This window comes from Canis lupus, chromosome 2, assembly GCF_011100685.1.
Source record: "Canis lupus familiaris isolate Mischka breed German Shepherd chromosome 2, alternate assembly UU_Cfam_GSD_1.0, whole genome shotgun sequence".
NCBI lineage: Eukaryota > Metazoa > Chordata > Mammalia > Carnivora > Canidae > Canis > Canis lupus.
In genome coordinates, this window is record NC_049223.1 from 35,576,869 (window position 1) to 35,597,872 (window position 21,004).

At 37.3% G+C, this 21,004-nt stretch overlaps 1 protein-coding gene across 31 annotated transcripts in view; it reads left to right on the forward strand.

Annotated features, from left to right (window-relative positions):
* The window catches only part of LOC478038 (protocadherin gamma-C5), a 194,281-nt gene that overhangs the window by 141,740 nt on the left and 31,537 nt on the right, over positions 1–21,004 (forward strand). The window lies entirely within an intron of this gene.

The following is a 21,004-nucleotide window of genomic DNA, read 5'->3' on the forward strand; positions in this document are numbered from 1 at the left end:
AAAAAAGTACCACAAAATTTAGTATCTTAATACAACAGATTTCTATTATCTCATACGTTTTGTGGATCTGGAATCTGGGTATGGCTTTGCTGGGTGTCTCTGTTCAAAGTTTCTCTTAAGGCTACAAACAAGGTGTCAGCTAGGATTCTTATCTGAAGATTCAACAAGGGAGGATCCACTTCTGACCTCTCTTACACAGTTATTGTAGAGATTCTGTTCCTCATGGGTCACTGGACTGAGGGCCTCATTGTTTTGCTTGCTATCTGCTAGAGGGCCTTATAACCCTCACTTCCTTGCCGTGTGCACCACTCCATAGGGGCAGCTCAAAATAGAACATCTGGATTCTGTCAGAGCAAGCAATGGAGAGAGCAAGTAATGGGCAAACAAGATGAAAGCCACAATCTTTTTGTAAAGCTAATTTTTAAAATGACATACAATAACTTTTGATATATTCACTTCATTAGATGCGTGTATTTTGGGGCACCTGGGCGGCTGAGTCTGTTAAGTGTCCAACTCTTGATTTTGACTTAGGTCATGCTCTCAGAATAATGAGATCGAGTCCCATGTTGGGATCTGCAGTGGGCTAAACCTGCTTAAGATTCTCTTTCTCCCTCCCCGCCTCCGCCCTAAAAAATAAAGAAGAATGTCTCTTAGTCCAGCCCACACTCAAGGGGATACAATTTTCTAACTCCATTTATAATATTTTCTTCTACATTTATTAGTTGGCCTTAGACTATAAGGAAGAGCTTTCCCTTCTGTTTTATTTATTCCATTATGGTTCATGGGTTTTTTTTTTTTTTCAGTGTGTTATATAGCATTATTACTCTTATTTGTTTTGGTCCCAAATTGTGGATTTTATTTTATTTTATTTTATTTTATTTTATTTTATTTTTAATTTTATTTATTTATGATAGTCACACACACACAGAGAGAGAGAGAGAGAGAGAGACAGGCAGAGGGAGAAGCAGGCTCCATGCACCGGGAGCCCGACGTGGGATTCAATCCCGGGTCTCCAGGATTGCGCCCTGGGCCAAAGGCAGGCGCCAAACCGCTGTGCCACCCAGGGATCCCTGGATTTTATTTTAGATTTTGATTTATTTTGATCCCAGATGGTTTTGCTAGGGAGGGCCTTTTCAAGATGCCTTTGTGCCCTTTCACCATCCCTCTATCATTTTCTTGAGTACTTTCTTACTTTCTGACACAAGGTGTTACAGAAGTATCTTACATTTTTTCTGTTCCAGTCATTAGACAAACCATTTATCCAAAAAGCCCTGCTTCTTTTTACTAGAAAGTATTAATTAAAAGTTAAAATCTAGTGTAGGTGTGCTTACTGCTAATGGGCTGTCACTATGTCTAGATTTTTTCAGTAGATAGAGCTAGGAAACAAACACACATACAAAACACACACACACACACACACACACACACATCTATACACACACACTTCCAAAATCATGAGTTCATATTAATTTCTGCAATTCAGATTCTTCCTAGCTTTCCCCCCTCCACCTTTGTATTTTTCTTTTCCAAAAGTGAGAACTCTCGTTCCCCAAATTATGAATATACTTACTTAACTCTAAAGCACACAGAAAGTAGCTTCAGAATTGTTACATCCATACCAAAGAGAAAAATCTGTAGAGTTCAAGATTTGCCTGCAGTTGTTGCTCATTAAACTCAGCTATTCTGTCTCATATAATGTACTAAATACATAATAGCTGTACTATTTTTCTTACTTCCCTATAAGAATGCTTCATGTTTTCATAAACTTTTTTTAAAGGTCACAGAACAATTCTCATTAACCCCATTGGTTGTTAAGATCACTTTGCACAGCTTCGGTCTGGTCATTCTTATAGTTACAGTCATTCTTACAGTTACAATCATTCTTTTTTTATTTTTAATTTTTAAAAAATTTTTAAAAGATTTTATTTATTTATTCATAGAGACACACACAGAGAGAGAGGCAGAGACAGGCAGAGGGAGAAGCAGGCACCATGCAGGGAGCCCGATGTGGGACTCCATCCCGGGACTCCAGGATCACACCCTGGGCTGCTGGTGGCGCTAAACCGCTGCGCCACCTGGGCTGCCCCATTCTTTTTTTTAAATATTTTATTTATTTATTAATGAGACACACACACACACACACACAGAGAGAGAGAGAGAGAGGGGCAGAGACACAGGCAGAGGGAGAAGCAGGCTCCATGCAGGGAGTCCGACGTGGGACTCGATCCCGGGACTCCAGGATCACATCCTGGGCCGACGGCAGGTGCTAAACCACTGAGCCACCCAGGGATCCCCCAGTTACAATCATTCTTACAGTTGTGCACTACTGTGCTAAGTAAGGAATACCTATATATACTCTTTTGCATTTTGTTTTAAAATAATTTTTGATCAGTTTTGCTGTGGTATAATTTATATATAATAAAATGTACTTTTAAAAATTACACAGCTCATTGAATTTTGACAAACGTTTATACATTGTAATCATTTGTACAATCAAAATATGGAACAATTCTGTAACCTTCAGAAGCTTTCTCATGCCCCTTCACAATCATTTCCACACATCCCTGGCTCTAGGCAACCACTGATCTACTTCCTGTCACTATAAATTAGTTTTGTCTCTTTCAGAATTTCATCTGAATGGAATCCTATAACATGTACTCTTTTGTGTCTGTTTTCTTTTGTTCTGCATGTTTTTGAGCTTGGTTCACCTTGTTGCACGTATTAGCTCGTTTCTGAAAATAATGAAAATAATGCATCGTATATGTATATCACAATTTGTTTATACATTCACCTCTTGATGGACATTTGAGTTGTTTCCCAGTTTGGTGTTATTCTTAGTTAAGTTTATGTGAATATTTGTATACAAATATTTTTGTGAGCATATTTTTAGTTTCTCAGGGAAATACCTAAAAGAACAATTACTGTATCATATAATATGGAAATTATATATTTAGCTTTATAAAAAGCTGCAAAACTATTTTTCAAAGTGGTAATACCACTTTACCTTCCCATTGGCATTGTATGACGACTTCACTTATTCTATGTTCTCACCAATGCTTCCTATTGTTTACCTTTTTAATTTTAGCCATCCTAGTGGGTATGTAGTACTACCTCATTGTTGTTTTAATTTGTGTTTTTCTGTTAACTAAAGATATTGAACATGTTTCATGTGTGTGTGGACTATTTGTGTGTCATCTTCTTGCAGTGTCCATTCAAGTCTTCTGTTCATCTTTAACTTAGTTATTTGTCTTCCTAAAACTGAGTTGGAGTTTAAATATATGTTCTGGATGTGACTTCTTTGTCACATACATGTTTTGTGGAAATTGTGACTTGTCTTAAAGACTGACTTGACTTTTCATTTTCTTAGTGGTTTCTTTTGAAGAGAAGAAGTTGTAATTTTTTCTTTTTTTCTTCTTTGTTTTTTTATATTCAACTTAAGAGTTTATAGAGATACCTGGGTGACTCATCAGTTAAGTTTTTCGATTGTGCTTTGGTATCCTACCCATAAGTCCTGAATATTTTTCTCCTATATCTTCTAAAAGTTTTTTTTGCTTTAAGTTTTTTTTTTATTTTTTCTTTTTTTTTTTTTTAATTTATGATAGTCACAGAGAGAGAGAGAGAGAGAGAGAGAGAGAGAGAGGCAGAGACACAGGCAGAGGGAGAAGCAGGCTCCATGCACCGAGAGCCCGATGTGGGATTCGATCCCGGGTCTCCAGGATCGCGCCCTGGGCCAAAGGCAGGCGCTAACCCGCTGCGCCACCCAGGGATCCCTGCTTTAAGTTTTATGTTGAGGGATCCCTGGGTGGTGCAGCGGTTTGGCGCCTGCCTTTGGCCCAGGGCGCGATCCTGGAGACTCGGGATCAAATCCCACGTCGGGCTCCCTGCATGAAGCCTGCTTCTCCCTCTGCCTGTGTCTCTGCCTCTCTCTCTCTGTGTGACTATCATGAATAAATAAATAAAATCTTAAAAAAAAGTTTTATGTTGACATTTTGAGTTAAGTTTTGTATAAGGGGATCCCTGGGTGACTCAAGCGGTTTAGCACCTGCCTTTGGTCCAGGGCGTGATCCTAGAGTCCCGGGATTGAGTCCCGCATCAGGCTCCTGCATGGAGCCTGCTTCTCTCTCTGCCTCTCTCTGCCTCTCTCATGAATAAATAAATAAAATCTTTAAAAAAAAGTTTTGTATAAGGTGTGGGGTTTAGGTTGAGATTTTTTGTCTAGGAATGATCAGTGGTTTCAGTACCATTTGTTGAAAAGGCTACCCTTCCTCTGGTGAATTCCTTTTGCACTTTTGTCAAAAATCGTTTGACTAAACAAACGTGTAGGCAAGGGTGTACTGGGGATTTGAGGAGGATGCTTTTGTAATAATCAGGACATGGAAATATGTAGGAGTTGGTGGCAGTCATGGTAAGACGATAAGAGGAGGCAGTTTTCCTTAGCATGAAGTTATACCATGAAGAATGCAATTGTTTTGTTTTGTTTTGTTTGAGGGAGAGGGAAAGTTAGAGGGAGAGAGAGAGACAATCTTATCCATGGCCCACATCTAGTGCAGAGCCCAACACAAGGCTTGATCTAACAACCCTGAGATCATGACCAAAGCTGAGATAGAGTCGGATGCTTAGTTGACTGAGCCACCCAGGCGCCCCTGAAGAATACTTTTGTATGTTAAATAAAGAAAGGAATGAAATCAGGTCCTTCATGACGTGTTTATGACCCTGCATCAAACTAATGATACCTACTTACTTCTGGACTTAAGCTTATGTAAGCCAATAAATCTTCTTTATGGCTTTAAAAAATAAGTTGGCCATATCTGTGTAGGTCTACTTCTGGGTTCTCTATTCTGTTTTATTGACCTGTGTGCATACTTCTTTTCTAATTCCACATTCTGTATGTAGATTACTATAACTATATGGTAAATCTGAGATTGGTTTAAGTAATCCCTCCCACTCTATTCTTCTTTTTCAAGATTGTTTTAGCTATTCTAGAGTCTGTTCCTTTACATGTACATGTTAGAATAAATTTGTTAGTAGTACAAAAAAGTATCTTGCTCATCTTTTGAGGAATTGTGTTAAACATAGAGCTCAAAGTGGAGGTGGGGAGGAATTGACATCTTTACTATGTTGATTCTTCCGAATCATGAATATTGTTTTTCTCTCTGTTTATTTAGATATTCTTTTATTTCTCTCATCAGAATTTTTAGTTTCAGTCTAGAAGTTCTGTGCATATTTTGTTAGTTATGCTTAAGAATTTCACTTTTTTGAGCAATTGTAAGTGGCATTGAATTTTAGTTTCCACATGTTCAACCATTGTGTATAGAAATAAACTAGATTTTGGGGCACCTGGTGGGTTGGTCAGTTAAATGTCTGCCTTTAGCTCAGGTCATGGTCCCAGGGTCTTGGGATAGAACCCTGTTTTGGGCATCCTGCTCAGCAGGAAGTCTACTTCTCCCTCTCCTTCTAGCCCTCCCCCTTGCTCCTGCTCTTGCTCTCTTTCTCTCTTTTTTTTCTCTCTTTCTCTCTTGCACACTCTCTCTCAAGTGAATAAATTAAAACGTCTTTTAAAAAAAGAAATAAAATAAATTTTCATAAGTTGATCTTGTATCCTGTAACTTTGCTGCAGTCACTTAGTAGTTCTAGGAATTTTCTTGCAGATTCTTTGGGATTTCCTTTGTACATAATTGTGTCATTTGCAAATAGGGACAGTATTATTTTTTCCCTCTAATCTGTGTGTCTTTTTTTTCCCCTAGCCTTACTGCATTGGCTAGAATTTCTAGTATTACGTTGACTAAGAATAGTGAGAATGGACATCTTTGTTTTCTTCTTGATATTAAGGGGGGAAATTTAGTCTTTCACTCTTAAGTATCACATTTACTATAGGTTTGTGTGGATGTGCATTATTAAGTTGAGGACGATCTCCTCTGTTCTTAGTTTTCTAAGTTTCTTTTTTTTTTTTATTAAATCATGAATGGGTGTTGAATTATGTCACATACTTTTTCTGCACCATGATACATGATTGTGTAATTTTTCTTCCTTAGCTTATTGATATGGTGAAATATACTAATTAATTTTCAAATATTGAACCGGCCTTGCATCTCTGGAATAAATTCCACTTAGTTATGCTGTATAATTCTTTTTACATGTTGCTGAATTCCATTTACTTATATTTTATTAGGACTTTATATTTATGAGGGATATTTGTTTATAGTTTTTTGTGCTGCCTTTGTCTGGCTTTGGTATTATAAAACTGGATTCATAAAATGAATTAGGGAGTATTTTCTCAGGGGGCCTGGGTGGCTTAGTCAGTTAAGCATTTAACTCTTGATTTCAGCTCAGGTCATGATCTCAGGGTTGTGAGATTGAACTCCTCTTTGGGCTCCATGCCCAGCAAGGAGTGTGCTTCTCTCTTTCCACCCCTCCCCTCACATCTGCATGTGCTCTGTCTCTCAAATAAATAAATCAATCTTAAAAAAAAAAAAAAAGAAAGCATTTTCTCCTCTTATCTAGAGGAGAATTGGTGTTAATTCTTTAAAAATTCGGAAGAATTCTCCAGTGAAACCATCTAGGCCTGTAAAATTTGGTGGGTGGGTGGCAGATTTTTAAACTATGAATTCGGAGATCCCTGGGTGGCTCAGTGGTTTAGTGCCTGCCTTTGGCCCAGGGTGCGATCCTGGAGTCCCAGGATCGAGTTCCACGTCGGGCTCCTGGCATGGAGCCTGCTTCTCCCTCCTCCTGTGTCTCTGCCTCTCTCTCTCTCTCTCTCTCTCTCTCTCTCTCATGAGTAAATAAATTTTAAAAAAATAATAAACTATGAATTCAATTTGTCTGCTAGCTGTAGGACTTTATAGGTTATCTATTTCATATTGAGTTAGTATTGTAGCAATTTTTGTTTTTCAGCAGTTGGTCCATTTTATCAAAATTGTTGAGTTTATGTGCATATAGTTGTTCATAATTTTCTCTTATAGTCCTTTTAATGTCTATGGGGTCTGTAGTGATAGCCCCTGTTTCACTGTGGATATTGAATTGGCCATCCTTTTTTTAAAGATTTATTTGAGAGAGGGAGAGAGAATATGAGTGGAAAGAAGGAACATAGGGAGAAATTGTCAAGCAGACTCCTTACAGAATGCACAGCTCAGCACGGCACTAGATCCCACAAGCCTGAGATCATGACCTGAGCTGAAACCAAGAGTTGCCCACTTAACTGAGTGATCCAAGCACCCCTAGATTCTCCATCTTGATAGAGTTTGTCATTTAATCAGTTTACTAATTTTAGTAGTTTACAAAGCACCAGCTTTTTGTGCCATTGATTTTTTCTATTTTAAGTTTTATTGATTTGTTTCTTTTTAAATAGCTAAATTGAGGTATAATTTACATATCATGAACTTAACCCATTTTAAGGTATAGCTAGACAAATCTTAATAAATTCATTTCGTTGTACAATCATCCCCACTCTCCAGTTTTAGAACATTTTCTTCACCCAAAGATTTCCATTTTGTCTGTTTGTAGTCAATTTCTACCCCCAGCCCCAGGCAACCACTTATCAGCTTTCAGTCTGTATAGTTTTTTTCTTATCTCAAAATTTCGTATCAATCCAGTCATACAATGTATAGTTTTTATGTTGGCTTCTTTCACTTGGCACAGTGTTGTTGATTCATCCATATTATAGCAGGTATCAGAATTTCATTGCTTATACTGTTGAATAGTATTTCATTGTATGGCTATACCACATTTTGTTTATCCATGTGTCGTCCATTGATAGATATATGGGTTGATTCCAGTTTATGGCTGTTATGAAAAATATTGCTGTGAACATTTGTTGCAAGTCTTTGTATGAACGTGTTTTAATTTCTCCTGGGTTTATACCTAGAAGTTTAATATCATTGACTTATGATCTTATATTTTTTATAATTTCCTCTGCTTGTTTTGTGTTTATTTTGCTCTTCTTTTTCAAGTTTCTTGACTTGGGAACATGGTTGACTAATTTGAAAACTTTTATCTTTAGTGCTATACATTTCCCTGTCAGAACTGCTTTAGTTGCAACACACAGATTTTGATAAGTGTAGTTTCATTTTCATTCAGTTCAATATATTGTTAATTGTCCTTTGAAACTTACTCATTGACCCATGGGTTACTTAGAACTGTGTCATTTTATTTCCAACTGTTTGGAGATTTTCTTGTTACTTTTCTGTTACTGATTTTCAGTTTAATTCTAGTATGGTCAAAGCATATATTCTGTTTGATTTCTGTTTTTAAAAAGTTTCTTGAGATTTGGGGTTTTTTATCCTGGATATGATCAGAGTGTTCCATGAGTGCTTGAGAAGAATATAAATTCTGCTCTTGGGTGGAACTTGGGTTCTATAAGTGTCAGTTAGGTCCTGTTAATTAATGGTGCTGTTAACTTCTATATTCTAGTTAATAATTTTGTCAATTGTTGAAAAAGAGTTTAATCAAGTATTATTCACTTCTTCAATATCCTTGTTAGTAGTTCTGTCCGTTGTTGTCAGATTGCTGAAGTCTCCAACTTTAATGATGAATCTATTTTACATTTGAGTTTTATCAGATTTTGCTTCATGTATTTTGAAGTGCTCTTATTTGGTATGTACACATTTAAGATGGCTATGTGGTCCTAGAGGATTGACCCTTTTATCATTATACAAGGTTCTTCTTTGTTTCTTGTAATTTTCTTTGGGTAAAAGGACATTTAAGATTGTTAAATCTTCATACTCGATAAACTTATTTTTTTGTTGCTTTGGAATGTTTCTCTTTACCTCTCCTAGTCTGTCTTTTCTTAAGGCCTCCTTTTTTCTGATATTGATACAGCCATTCCAGCTTTCTTTTTTTTTTAAAGATTTTATTTATTTATTCATAGAGACACAGAGAGAGAGGCAGAGACACAGGCAGAGGGAGAAGCAGGCTCCATGCAGAGAGCCTGACGTGGGACTCGATCCAGGGTCTCCAGGATCACGCCCTGGGCTGCAGGCGGCGCTAAACCGCTGCGCCACCCGGGCTGCCCCCATTCCAGCTTTCTTATAATTAGCATTTGCCTGGTATCTTTTCCCATTCTTTATATATAAAGTTCATTTTCTGTAGGAAGGATATTATTGAGTCTTGCTTTTTTTTTTAATCCCTCTCTTACTTTTAATTAGAATTTTCAGATCAGGGCAGCCCCGGTGGTTCAGTGGTTTAGCACCGCCTTCAGTCCGGGCATGATCCTGGAGTCCTGGGATCGAGTCCCACATCATGCTCCCTGCATGGAGCCTGCTCCTCCCTCTGCCTGTGTCTCTACCTCTTTCTCTGTGTGTATCTCTCATGAATAAATAAATAAAATCTTAAAAAAAAAGAATTTTCAGATCACTTATATTTAATGTCTACCATCTTACTTTTTGTTTTCTTCTTATCCCATCCATTGCTTATTTCTTCATTCGCCTTTTCATGCCTTATTTTATTTAAGATTTTATTTATTTGAGAGAGAGAGAAAATGAATAGTGGGGAGAGGCCAAGAGTGGGGTAGAGAGAGATGCAGACTCCCTGTTGAGCAGGAAGCCTGTTGCAGAGCTTGATCCTAGGACCCAGAGATGATGACCTGAGCTGAGGCAGATGCTTAACCCACTGAACCACCCAGGTGTCCCTCATGCCTTCTTTTAGATTGAGTATTGCTTAGTATTCCATATTGTCTCTGATATTAATTTATTATATATATGCTCTTTAATTTTTAAGTGGTTGTTCTAGGGTTTATACTAGTTTATACTATGCACCTTTAGCTTATCACCATAAATATAATTAAACTAATATTACACCCACTTTGCATATAATGTAGGTGCCCTTTATACTTCCATTTTTACCCTCTTTGTGTATGTGTACACTGTTACTGCCTCACACGTTATTTGTGTAATATTTTAAGCCCCACAATATGTTGTTATTTTTGCTTTAAATAATTATCTTTTAAAGAAACTAGAAAGTGAGAAGTTTTTCATATGTAACCTACATTTTTTAGATTATTTATTCATGAGAGACACAGAGAGAGAGGCAGAGACATAGGCAGAGGGAGAAGCAGGCTCCCCACAAAGAGCCTGATATGGGATTCTATCCCAGGACTCTGGTATTATGACCTGAGCCAAGGCTGATGCTCAACCACTGAGCCACCCAGGTGCCCCATAACCTGCATTTTTACCATTTCTGTCACTTTACATAGATCCAAGTTTCCATCTGGTGTCATTTTCCTTCAGACTAAAGAACTTCCTTTAGGACAGCCCAAGTAGCTCAGCAGGTTAGGACTGCCTTCATCCCAGAGTGTGATCCTGGAGACCTGGGATCAAGTCCCACGTCGGGCTCCCTGCATGGAGCCTGCTTCTACCTCTGCCCATGTCTCTGCCTCTCTCTCTCTCTCTCTCTATGTGTCTGTCATGAATGAATAAATAAAATCTAAAAAAATAATGAACTTCCTTTAATGTTTCTTGCAGTATAGTCCTCTGGTAACATATCTTCTTGTTTTTTTGTTTGTTTAAAAAAAATCTTTATTTCACCTTCATTTCTGAAGATACTTTTGCTGGATATAGAATTCTAGATTGACTTTTTTTCTTTTAGTGCTTTGAAGATATTATTTTTCTCTATTCTGCCTTCTGTTGTCTGTAATGAGAAGTTTACAGTCTTTCTTTTTTTTTGTTCCTCTGTATCTAATGTTTCTTTTTCTCTGACTGCTTTTAAATTTTTCTCTTTATCTATGATTTTCAGAAATTTTATTATGGTGGACCTTACTGTGTTTTTCTTGGTGTTTATCCTTCTTGGGACTTACTGAGCTTCTTGAGTCTGTGGATCTACACTTTTCTTTAAATTTGGAAAGTTTTGCACCCTGATGTTTCTAGCAGCAATGTCCACAATAGCCAAACTGTGGAAGGAGCCTCAGTGTCCATCGAAAGATGAATGGATAAAGAAGATGTGGCTTATGTATACAATGGAATATTACTCAGCCATTAGAAATTACAAATACCCACCATTTGCTTCGACGTGGATGGAACTGGAGGGTATTATGCTGAGTGAAATAAGTCAATTGGAGAAGGACAAACATTATATGGTCTCATTCATTTGGGGAAATATAAATAATAGTGAAAGGGAATAAAGGGGAAGGGAGAAGAAATGGGTGGGAAATATCAGAAAGGGAGACAGAACATGAGAGACTCCTAACTCTGGGAAACGAACTAGGGGTGGTGGAAGGGGAGGAGGGAGGGGGTGGGGGTGACTGGGTGGTGGGCACTGAGGGGGGCTCTTGACAGGATGAGCACTGGGTGTTATTCTGTATGTTGGCAACTTGGACACCAATAAAAAATAAATTTATTATTAAAAAAATAAATTTGGAAAGTTTTGGGCTAGATTCAAATATTCTTACAGACACATGCACAGTTATGGAACTCCAATCTTACTTATGTTAGACCAATTTATATTTTCCCACAAGTTGCTGAAACTGAATTTTCAGTATTTTTTCTCTGTATTTTTCAATTTGGATAATTTCCGTTACTATGTGTTCAAGTTCAGTGATTTTCTTTAGTGTCTAGGCTGCTGTTAATCCCATCTAGTGAAGTTTTCATTTCATATATGTTATTTTTCACTTTTAGAAATTCCATTTAATTCTTTGATTTCTCTTCATTTCTATCGTCTTCATGTTTTTCTAAATTCTTGAAAGCATTCATGTTAGCTGTTTTTTTATTTAAATTCAATTGCCAACATATAACACCCAGTGCTCATCACATCACATGTTCTCCTGTCACCCAATGCCCCATTCCCCCTACCTCCTCGTTTGCAACCTACCTCCCCGTTTGCAACCCTTTGTTTCCCAGAGTCAAGAATCTCTCATGGTTTGTCCTCTAATTTTTCCCCATTCAGTTTACCCCCCTTCCCTTGTGGTACCTTTCACTATTATATTGCACATATGAGTGAAACCATATGATAATTTTCTTTCTCCAGTGGACTTATTTCACTCAGCATTAACACCCTCCATAATAGCTGTCTTAAGGTCATTGTCTGCTAATTTAATTACTTCTGTCATTTCTAGTGATGATTTTATTCCTTTTTTAAAAAGAAGATTTTATTTATTTATTTGACAGAGCATGAGCAGGAGGAGTGGCAGGCAGAAGAGAGGGAGAAGCAGGCTCCCCATTGAGCAAGGAGCCCAATATGGGGCTTGATCCCAGGAACCTGGGATCATGACCTGAGCTAAAGGCAGACACTTAACCAACTGAGTCACCCAGGCACTCCTTCTTCCTGGCTTTAAGTCACATTTGCTGATTATTTACATGCCTAGTAATGTTTTTGTTGGATAGCAGACCATGTAAATGCTGCATTGTTAAATATTTGGGTTTTGTTGTCTGTCTTTAAAAAGTATTGAAATTTGTTTGAAGGTAGTTATTTGCAGATCTGGTTGATTTTTTCAAGGCTTGTTTTTAAATTTTGTTAGGACAGGTCTACAGAAACCTTTGCATTGGGCTAGTTAGCTTGCTACTAAGTTGTGATCTTTCTTTTGACTGTTCATCATGATTTTTATATTCTGGCTGAATGAAATCCAAATATTTACTATTCCTGTGTGAACTCCAGAAATTGTTCAGCTAATAGCTTCCTTGTTTTTTGCCTAGCTCCAGGAAAATTATCAGTCTATGCATGCTCTGTTAGTGTTCATCCAGAGACTCAGGGGATCCTTATCCAGACTTCCAGAGTTCTTTACATAGCTCCATTCTCTGTTCCACAAATTCTAGCTGCCTCAGTCTTCCCAAACTCTCATTTCTACTTCTGAATTTAGCAAGGCTACTTTGTTATTTTTGGGTTTCCCCATTTATGCCCCATGATCTGAATTTTGCCTCCAGGCAAAATGCTAGAGATCCTAGGACTCACCTTACTTGTTTCTCTTCTCTTGGTCTCCCACTCCTTTTAAGCCACTGTCTAAAAAGCATTTTTTTCCACATATTTTCATCAGTTTTCAAGTTGCTTATAATGGTACAGCTAGTTCTATGATCAGAAGCAAAATGATCAGAAGCAAAAGTTATCACTTTGCTTTTTGTACTAATATTATATCCTGGAAATCACTGTATATCAATTTATAGAGATCTTCATTTTTTAATTGCTTCATTAAACTCTATTATAGTGACATGTAATAGTCTATTCAATAAATCTATAGTTTGCCATTTAGGTAATTTCTAATCTTTTTGCAATTACAAATTATGCTGTAATGAATAACCTGATACATATGCATTTTTATAATTTTTGAGGTGTATGTTCAGGGTATATTCCTAAAAGTGTGATTACTAGGTCATAGGGTAAATGCATACATAGATTCATTAGCTATAACTATTTCCTTCAATATAGGTTGTACTGTTTTGTGTTCCTACCAGTAGATGAGAATACTTATTTTCCTGTAGCCACCTCTACAGATTATGTTGTCAGGATTTTTAAATTTTTGCCAGTGTGATTATTTTAAAAATCTCAAGAGTTTTGATTAGAGTTTCTTTCGTTATGATTGAATTTAAAGATCTTTTCAGCTATTTAAGAGTCTATCTCTTTTTAAAAATTGTTCATGTCTTATCATTTTCCTATGTGATTTTTTAGTGTCTTGTCCTAAAATTTTAAAAAAGTTATTTATATATTTAGAGATATTAGCCCTTTGCCCAAGACAGAAGTTTCAAATATTTTTCCCAGTATGTCATTTGTCTTTCAGCTTTGTTTAGGGTATTTTTTTTTTTTGCAGTACAGCCTTTTTTCCTTTTTATTTTTATCTAATCAAATTCATCAGTCTTCTCTCATATTGCATTTAGGTTTTGAGTCATGCTGAGAAAGCCTTGCCCCACAGTGGGGTTATAGAAAAATTCAATTTTCTTCTAGTACTCATATGATTTTTGGTTTTTACATTTGGGTCCTTGATCTGTGTGGCTTTTATTCTAGTGTGTACTGAGGTATGGATCTAATTTTCTTTTATTTTTTCAACTGGCTGTCTGATTGTCTTCAGTACTATTTATTTAAAAATTCATCTTTGTCTCAGTGATTTGAAATAGCATCTTTATTCTAAACTAAACTTCTATATTGATAGAAGGCTTAAAGGTCAAAAAGCTACACTTTCTTAAAGTTATCAATATATTTGAAGTGAACTACTTCATTAAATAATAAACAATCATACAAGGCTATATTGGTGAGAACTGATAATAATTTAGATAAAAATATAATAGTATGCTGAGGAAAAAGTAAACAAATTTTATTTCTCTAAGGAGAGTTTATTTTGCAGGTGGTTTCCTGTCATGTTTGAGTTTCTAATAAACAGTAAGAGAATACTAATGTGATTAAGACTAGATAAGATTAGCATTCAAATGGGTGAAGAGTTAAACATATTTTTTTCTTAAACTTTTGATCTCCGAAATCACTGACTGTAGTTTCAAAATGTTTTTTAAAGATTTTATTTAGGGGCACTTGGGTGGATCAGTTGGTTAAGCACCTGCCTTCAGCTCAGGTCATAGTTTCAGAGTCCTGGGATCTAGCCCTGCATCGGGCTCCCTGCTTCTTCCTCTCCCTTCATCCATCCCTTTCTCTCTCTCTCTCTCTCTGTCTGAGAGGAAGCATTCATGTGTGCATGAGGGGGTGGGGAGCGGAGGAGGGGCGGGAAGTAGTGGAGGGAGAGGGAAAGAATCTTAAGCAGACTCTGCTGAGCACAGAGTCCAAGCGGGGCTCAATCTCACTACCCTGAGATTATGACCTGACGCAAAACCAAGAATCAGATGCTCAGCTCAACCAACTGAGCCACCCAGGTGCCCCTATAGTTTCAAAATATTGTTTTAATTTAAATGCAATTAACATATAGTGTATTAGTTTCAGAGGTAGAGTTTAGTGGTCCACCAGTTGCATCTAGCACCCAGTGCTCATTACATCAAGATCCTTCCTTAATGTCCATCACTCAGTTACCTCATCCCCCCTACCTACCTCCCCTCTAGCAACCCTCAGTTTGTTTCCTAGAGTTAAGAGTCTTTTATGGTTTGTCTTCCTTTCTGATTTCATCTTACTTTATTTTTCCCTCCTTTCCCCTATAATCCTGTGTTTTGTTTTTTATTGATGAGATAATTTCTTCTTGTTCTGAGGGGAGAAAGAATGAAGGTCTTAGAAAACTTATTCTTAAGATTCATAGATCTTTTCAAATCAAAGTATGCAAGATATTTTTTCATGTAAATAAACATCAGGTAAATATTATGGCTAAACTCTAGCTTATTCACCAACTTCTGTAAATTGTGGTACATGTCTAATGAATCTATTGGTTATCTGTTTTTATACTAGTTCTCCTTAAGTGATGCCTTAATTTGACCTTAGAATATTTCTCAATTAGGCAAATTAAGTTAAATTGAAAGACTACTAGGTGATATTTAGGATTTTAAGGGGATAATACAACTTCCTTGAATGCAATAATTTAGCAGTACCAGGAGCAGGATTTTCTGATATTACTGATCCTCTGAGAATAAATAATATAAACAATATATGAATAATATAAATAATAATAATATGATTTATTACCTAATATTTAAAAGAGATATTAGGACACATTTTGTTTTATAAATAATACGTTGATGATGATAATAATAATAATAATATGAAGATGATGATGATGATGTAGTTACCCAATGCTTAAAAAAGATATTAGGACACGTTTTTGGAGAGGTTCCTCTGTGCCAGGCAAAGCCAGCTTTGTGAACATGATCTATGCAGTCACATCGGTCCCCTTTCTTAGAAGGGCCCTGAATTTTGGCTAATGCCCTGCTGTTACTGTCTTGAAATATTTAATTTTTAAACAAGGAGCCCTCTGTTTTCATTTTTCATTGGCCTTACAAATTAGTCAACCAGTCATAGGACAGTATTTAAGGTATTTGACTTAGGTAGTAGCAGTAGAGAGGGAAAGTAATTGATAGAGTCAAAATACATTTTGGACATAGTAAGCATTGGCATGTCCTGGTAGCTAACTGAATGTGGGAATATAGAAAAAGATGTTAAGAATGACTTGGGGATTTTTTTAAAGAAGGTTTTACTTTTAAGTTATCTCTGCACTCAATGTGGGGTTTTGAAGTCAAAACCCCAAGATCAAGAGTTGCATGCCTTACCAACTGAGCCAGCCAGGCACCCTGGACTTGGGTTTTTTGACTCAGCGGTTGCCTGAGGCTAGGGGTAAGGAGCAAGAATTGACTGCAGACATGATTAAGGCATTTTTGGGGTGATGGGAATATAGTAAAACTGGATTGTGGTGTTGACTGCATAACTATAAATTTACTAAAAATCATTGTCTAGGTGAACTCTGTGATAAGTATAAAGCTATTAGAATATTAACAGTTTGAAATGTCAGTGGTTGTGTTAAGGGGTGCTATTATTATTCCCATTTTATATATAAAGAAAATTAAAAAGAAATTAAAAATAAGAATTTCGGGGATCCCTGGGTGGCACAGCGGTTTAGCGCCTGCCTTTGGCCCAGGGCGCGATCCTGGAGACCCAGGATCGAATCCCACATCGGGTTCCCGGTGCATGGAGCCTGCTTCTCCCTCTGCCTATGTCTCTGCCCCTCTCTCTCTCTCTCTGTGTGACTATCATAAATAAATAAAAATTTAAAAAAAATAAGAATTTCATGGTTACACAGCCACTAAGTATAATATCCAGTAGTGAAACTCAGGTCTTTCGACATTTAGGCTTCATTCTTGACAACTGTAATATATTTACTTTCTGTTTTAAAATTGTCTTTGGGCAGTCCGGGTGGCTCAGCGGTTTAGCACCGCCTTCAGCCCAGGGGTGTGATCCTGGAGAGCCAGGATTGAGCCCCATGTTGGACTCCCTGCATGGAGCCTGCTTCTCCCACTGCCTGTATCTCTGTCTCTGTCTCTCTCTCTCTCTCTGTCTCTCATGAATAAATAAATAAAATCTTAAAAAATAAAATAAAATTGTCTTTGCTGTATCTCATTGATCAGAAGCTCTCTTGAAGTAATAGAAAAGAGGGGCACCTGGGTGGCTAAGTTGGTTAAGCATCTGCCTTCAGCTTAGGTCATGATCCTGGAGTCCTGGAATTGAGCCCCACATTGGGCTCCCTGCTCAGCGGGGAATTTGGTTTCCCCACTCCCTCTGCCCTTCCCCTTGGTTGTGTTCTCTTTCTTTCCTTCAAATAAATAAATAAATAAACGAAATATTCATTTAAAAAATTATAGAAAAGAAAGAAAGGATATCGTAAAATTGTGTTGATCCCATAACATTAGTGCTTCCATTTGCCCTTAATAAAGGCAGCACATAAAGCATCCAATCCTATCTTTGTTTTTTTCTCTAGTGTGAATTTTACCACACCTTATTTGTCTCTTTAGCAAACTGTATTTTGTTTTTCAAATAATTAGGTTAAGAAATAGTTTCGTTAGGCCTACTGGTAGCTTGAAAGAGTGACTGTATCTTCCAAAAAATGCATACACTTAGGGAAAATGAATGCATAAAATTGATTGTATGTAATCCTTAGTGCATTTTTTGATTACTAGGCCACTGGCATAAAGATTGCTGTGTTAATAAGCATTAGATATAGAGATATGTTGGTCAAATTTACTAGATGAATACATTCTAGGACTCTAATGTATAGTATATTGATTGTAGTTAACAGTACTGTAATATATATTTGGAATTTGCTGAGAGTGTATCTTTTTTAAAATTAATCAATTTTTTGTACATATTTTTTAATTGGAGTTCAGTTTGCCAACATATAGCATAACACCCAGTGCCCATCCCATCAAGTGCCCCCCTCAGTGCCCGTCACCCAGTCACTCCCACCCCCCGCCCACCTCCCTTTCCACCACCCCTTGTTCATTTCCCAGAGTTAGGAGTCTCTCATGTTCTGTCTCCCTTTCTGATATTTCCCACTCATTTTTTCTCCTTTCCCCTTTATTCCCTTTCACTATTTTTTATATTCCCCAAATGAATGAGACCATAATGTCTGTCCTTCTCCGATTGACTTATTTCACTCAGCATAATTGTTCTCACTACACACACACACATCAGTAACCGATGGCAGTGATGGATGTGTTAATTATGTTCTGGTAATTATTTTATAATATAGTAAAACATCATGTTTACACCTTTTTTTTTTTAGATTTTATTTATTTATTCATGAGAGACACAGAGAGAGAGGCAGAGGGAAAAGCAGGCTCCATGCAGGTAGCCCAATGCAGGACTTGACCCTGGAACTTGAGGATCATTTCCTGAGCCGAAGGCAGTTCAACCACGGAGCCACCCAGGTGTCCCCATGTTTACACCTTAAATTTTTACAATTATATTTGTCAGTTATTTTTTTTAAGATTTTATTTATTTGAGAGAGAGAGAGAGAGAGAGAGAGAACACAAGTGGCAGGGAGGGAGAGAAGGAGGTGGAAAAGTATATTCTATTGCTGATCAGGGAGCCAACCTAGGGCTCGATCCCAGAACCCTCATTAAGCAGATGCTTAAATGATTGAGCCCCCCAGGTTGCCCTCAAGTATACTTTAATAAAGTAGGGGGAGGGAGAAGCTCAGTAGTAAGTGCCTACTGTACTAGATGCCAGGGATATAAGTGGTTGTCAAAACAGCCATGGTCTCAACCTCCTACAGCTTTTTTTTTTTTTTTAGTGGAAGAAGCAGACATTATGCTTAAACAATAAATAATTATAAAATATTAAATTCGGGATCCCTGGGTGGCGCAGTGGTTTAGCTCCTGCCTTTGGCCCAGGGCGCGATCCTGGAGACCCGGGATCGAATCCCACGTCAGGCTCCCGGTGCATGGAGCCTGCTTCTCCCTCTGCCTATGTCTCTGCCTCTCTCTCTCTGTGTGTGTGACTATCATAAATAAATGAAAAAAATTATGAAATATTAAATTCTAAAATATTAAGTTCTAAAATTGTTCAACAAAGGAAAATATAAGGTGCTCTGAGAATATAACAAAGAATCCTGGTTTTAACTGGAGTTTAGTGGAAGACCTCTATTAGGAAATAGCATTTAAAGTGAGATCTGAAAGATTCATAGAAATTAGCAAAGCAAAGGGAGGGAGGGGAGAGCAGCTTTCCTAGGAGAGGAGTATCCTTTGTAAAGGCTCTGGGGCACAAGAAAGCTTGGCTGATGACCATACCTTATAATGGAGTGTCAAGAGAAGACATGAGGATTTAGATACTGTGCAAAGGATTTGGTATTTTATTTCAAGAGCAGTGAGATGCTACTGAGGAGTTTTCAGCTGGATAATTGTATCATCTTATTAAAACTTTAAGATCAAGGACACTTGGTGGCTCAGTAGGTGAATGTCCAACTCTTGGTTTCAGCTCAGGTCATGCCCTCAGAGTCATGGCATCCTGCTCAGGGTTGGGCTCCATGTTCAGCATGGAGTGTGCTTGAGATTCTCTCCCTCTGCTCCTACCCCCGCTTGTACACTCTGTCAAATAAATAAATATTTTTAAAAATGTTTTAAGGTCATTGTGGCTACTGTGGAAAATGGATCCAAGAGGGTTCTGCTGGCTTATAAAGAGGTCTTAAGAAAACTGTGGATCTTATTATAAGTGGGAAAACTATTTCAGCTTTTAAATGAGAAGCCATGTTGTAATTAAGTCATGGTGAATGGAAAAAAAATGATAAATCAGTACATTTCCAAATAAACCACAGATCAGTGTTTTTCAAACCCTAATGTTCATTAGATCACACAGGTATTTTGTTAAATCAAAATCTGGCCAGTAGGTACAGAGTGGAGCACTTCTGCATTTCTGACAAGCTCCTAGGTGATGCCTATGCCATTGGTTCTTGGCTCACACTTTGAGTAACAAGTGACTAGGCTATATTCTATATTCTAAACATATTCCATAGACTATATTCTGTCTTTGATGCCCATCATTCTTCTTGGTCAATTGTCATAGTATTTAAAATTAGAGGGTTTAAAAGATAAAGTATTGAGGACATGGAGAAAGAGGTCAAATAGGGCTTTTCATCTCTTCAGTAAGTACCCTCTATATACTGATTTATCTAACCTATTTCCCTGCCTCATGGTTTATTCATACTTCAGAAAGGACTGTATGCAATCAAAGTGATGTCCAAGACAAGTATACAGAAATAGTATAAGGCTCTAAAACTTTACATCTCATAGTTAATGGAGTGATTTGCATCAGTAATAGAGGCTTACTCTATGCCAGGCATTTTACCTGCCTTATTCATTTTATAAGATAAGAAACCCAGAAATCCTGTGAGAATGTACAACTTAGCTAGCTTATTTCATACTTGATTCTCTTATGTATTATCCTAATCATTGCTATTTTGTTTGTTTCATGAATTATAATCCTAAATGCAGAAAACTCAAGGCTCTTTATTCTATGGGTTAAAGACTTTTGTATTCTCTGAAGACTATGAAGCTTTGCTGCTGTATCTCAGTCATTTTTGTAAAGGTGATAAATAGGCCTGGATTTTTTCTGTTTTGGAGGGAGGGGGATATTATCCTTTTTATTTTTATTTTTATTTTTTTTAGCAATGCAACCTCTCTTTGTGGCATATGAACACAGGATGTTGAGAAATGGATTGATCATGTAAAAAGAAGCATTTGGGATTATGCTTTATGCTTGTTTTGAAAGACGGGATAGGGAAATGTCATGTTGCTCTCTGGTTCTTAAGAAATGAAATCTAGGGCAGCTCTGGTGGCGCAGCGGTTTAGTGCCGCCTGCAGCCCAGGGTGTGATCCTGGAGACCCTGGATCGAGTCCCACATCAGGCTCCTTACATGGAGCCTGCTTCTCCCTCTGCCTGTGTCTCTGCCTCTCTCTCTCTCTCTCTCTCTCTCTCTCTCTGTGTGTGTGTTTCTCATGAATAAATAAATAAATAAATCTTAAAAAAAAAGAAATGAGATCTAAACATTCACTTTTAAAAGAAACTCTAATTTTAAATTTCATAAAACAGTTAAACAAAGAGTGGCTCCTGTTGATTTTCTCTACTGAAAAAGTAACAGAATTGTACAGTCTCATTAGGTAAAAGATAAAGCTGAAAT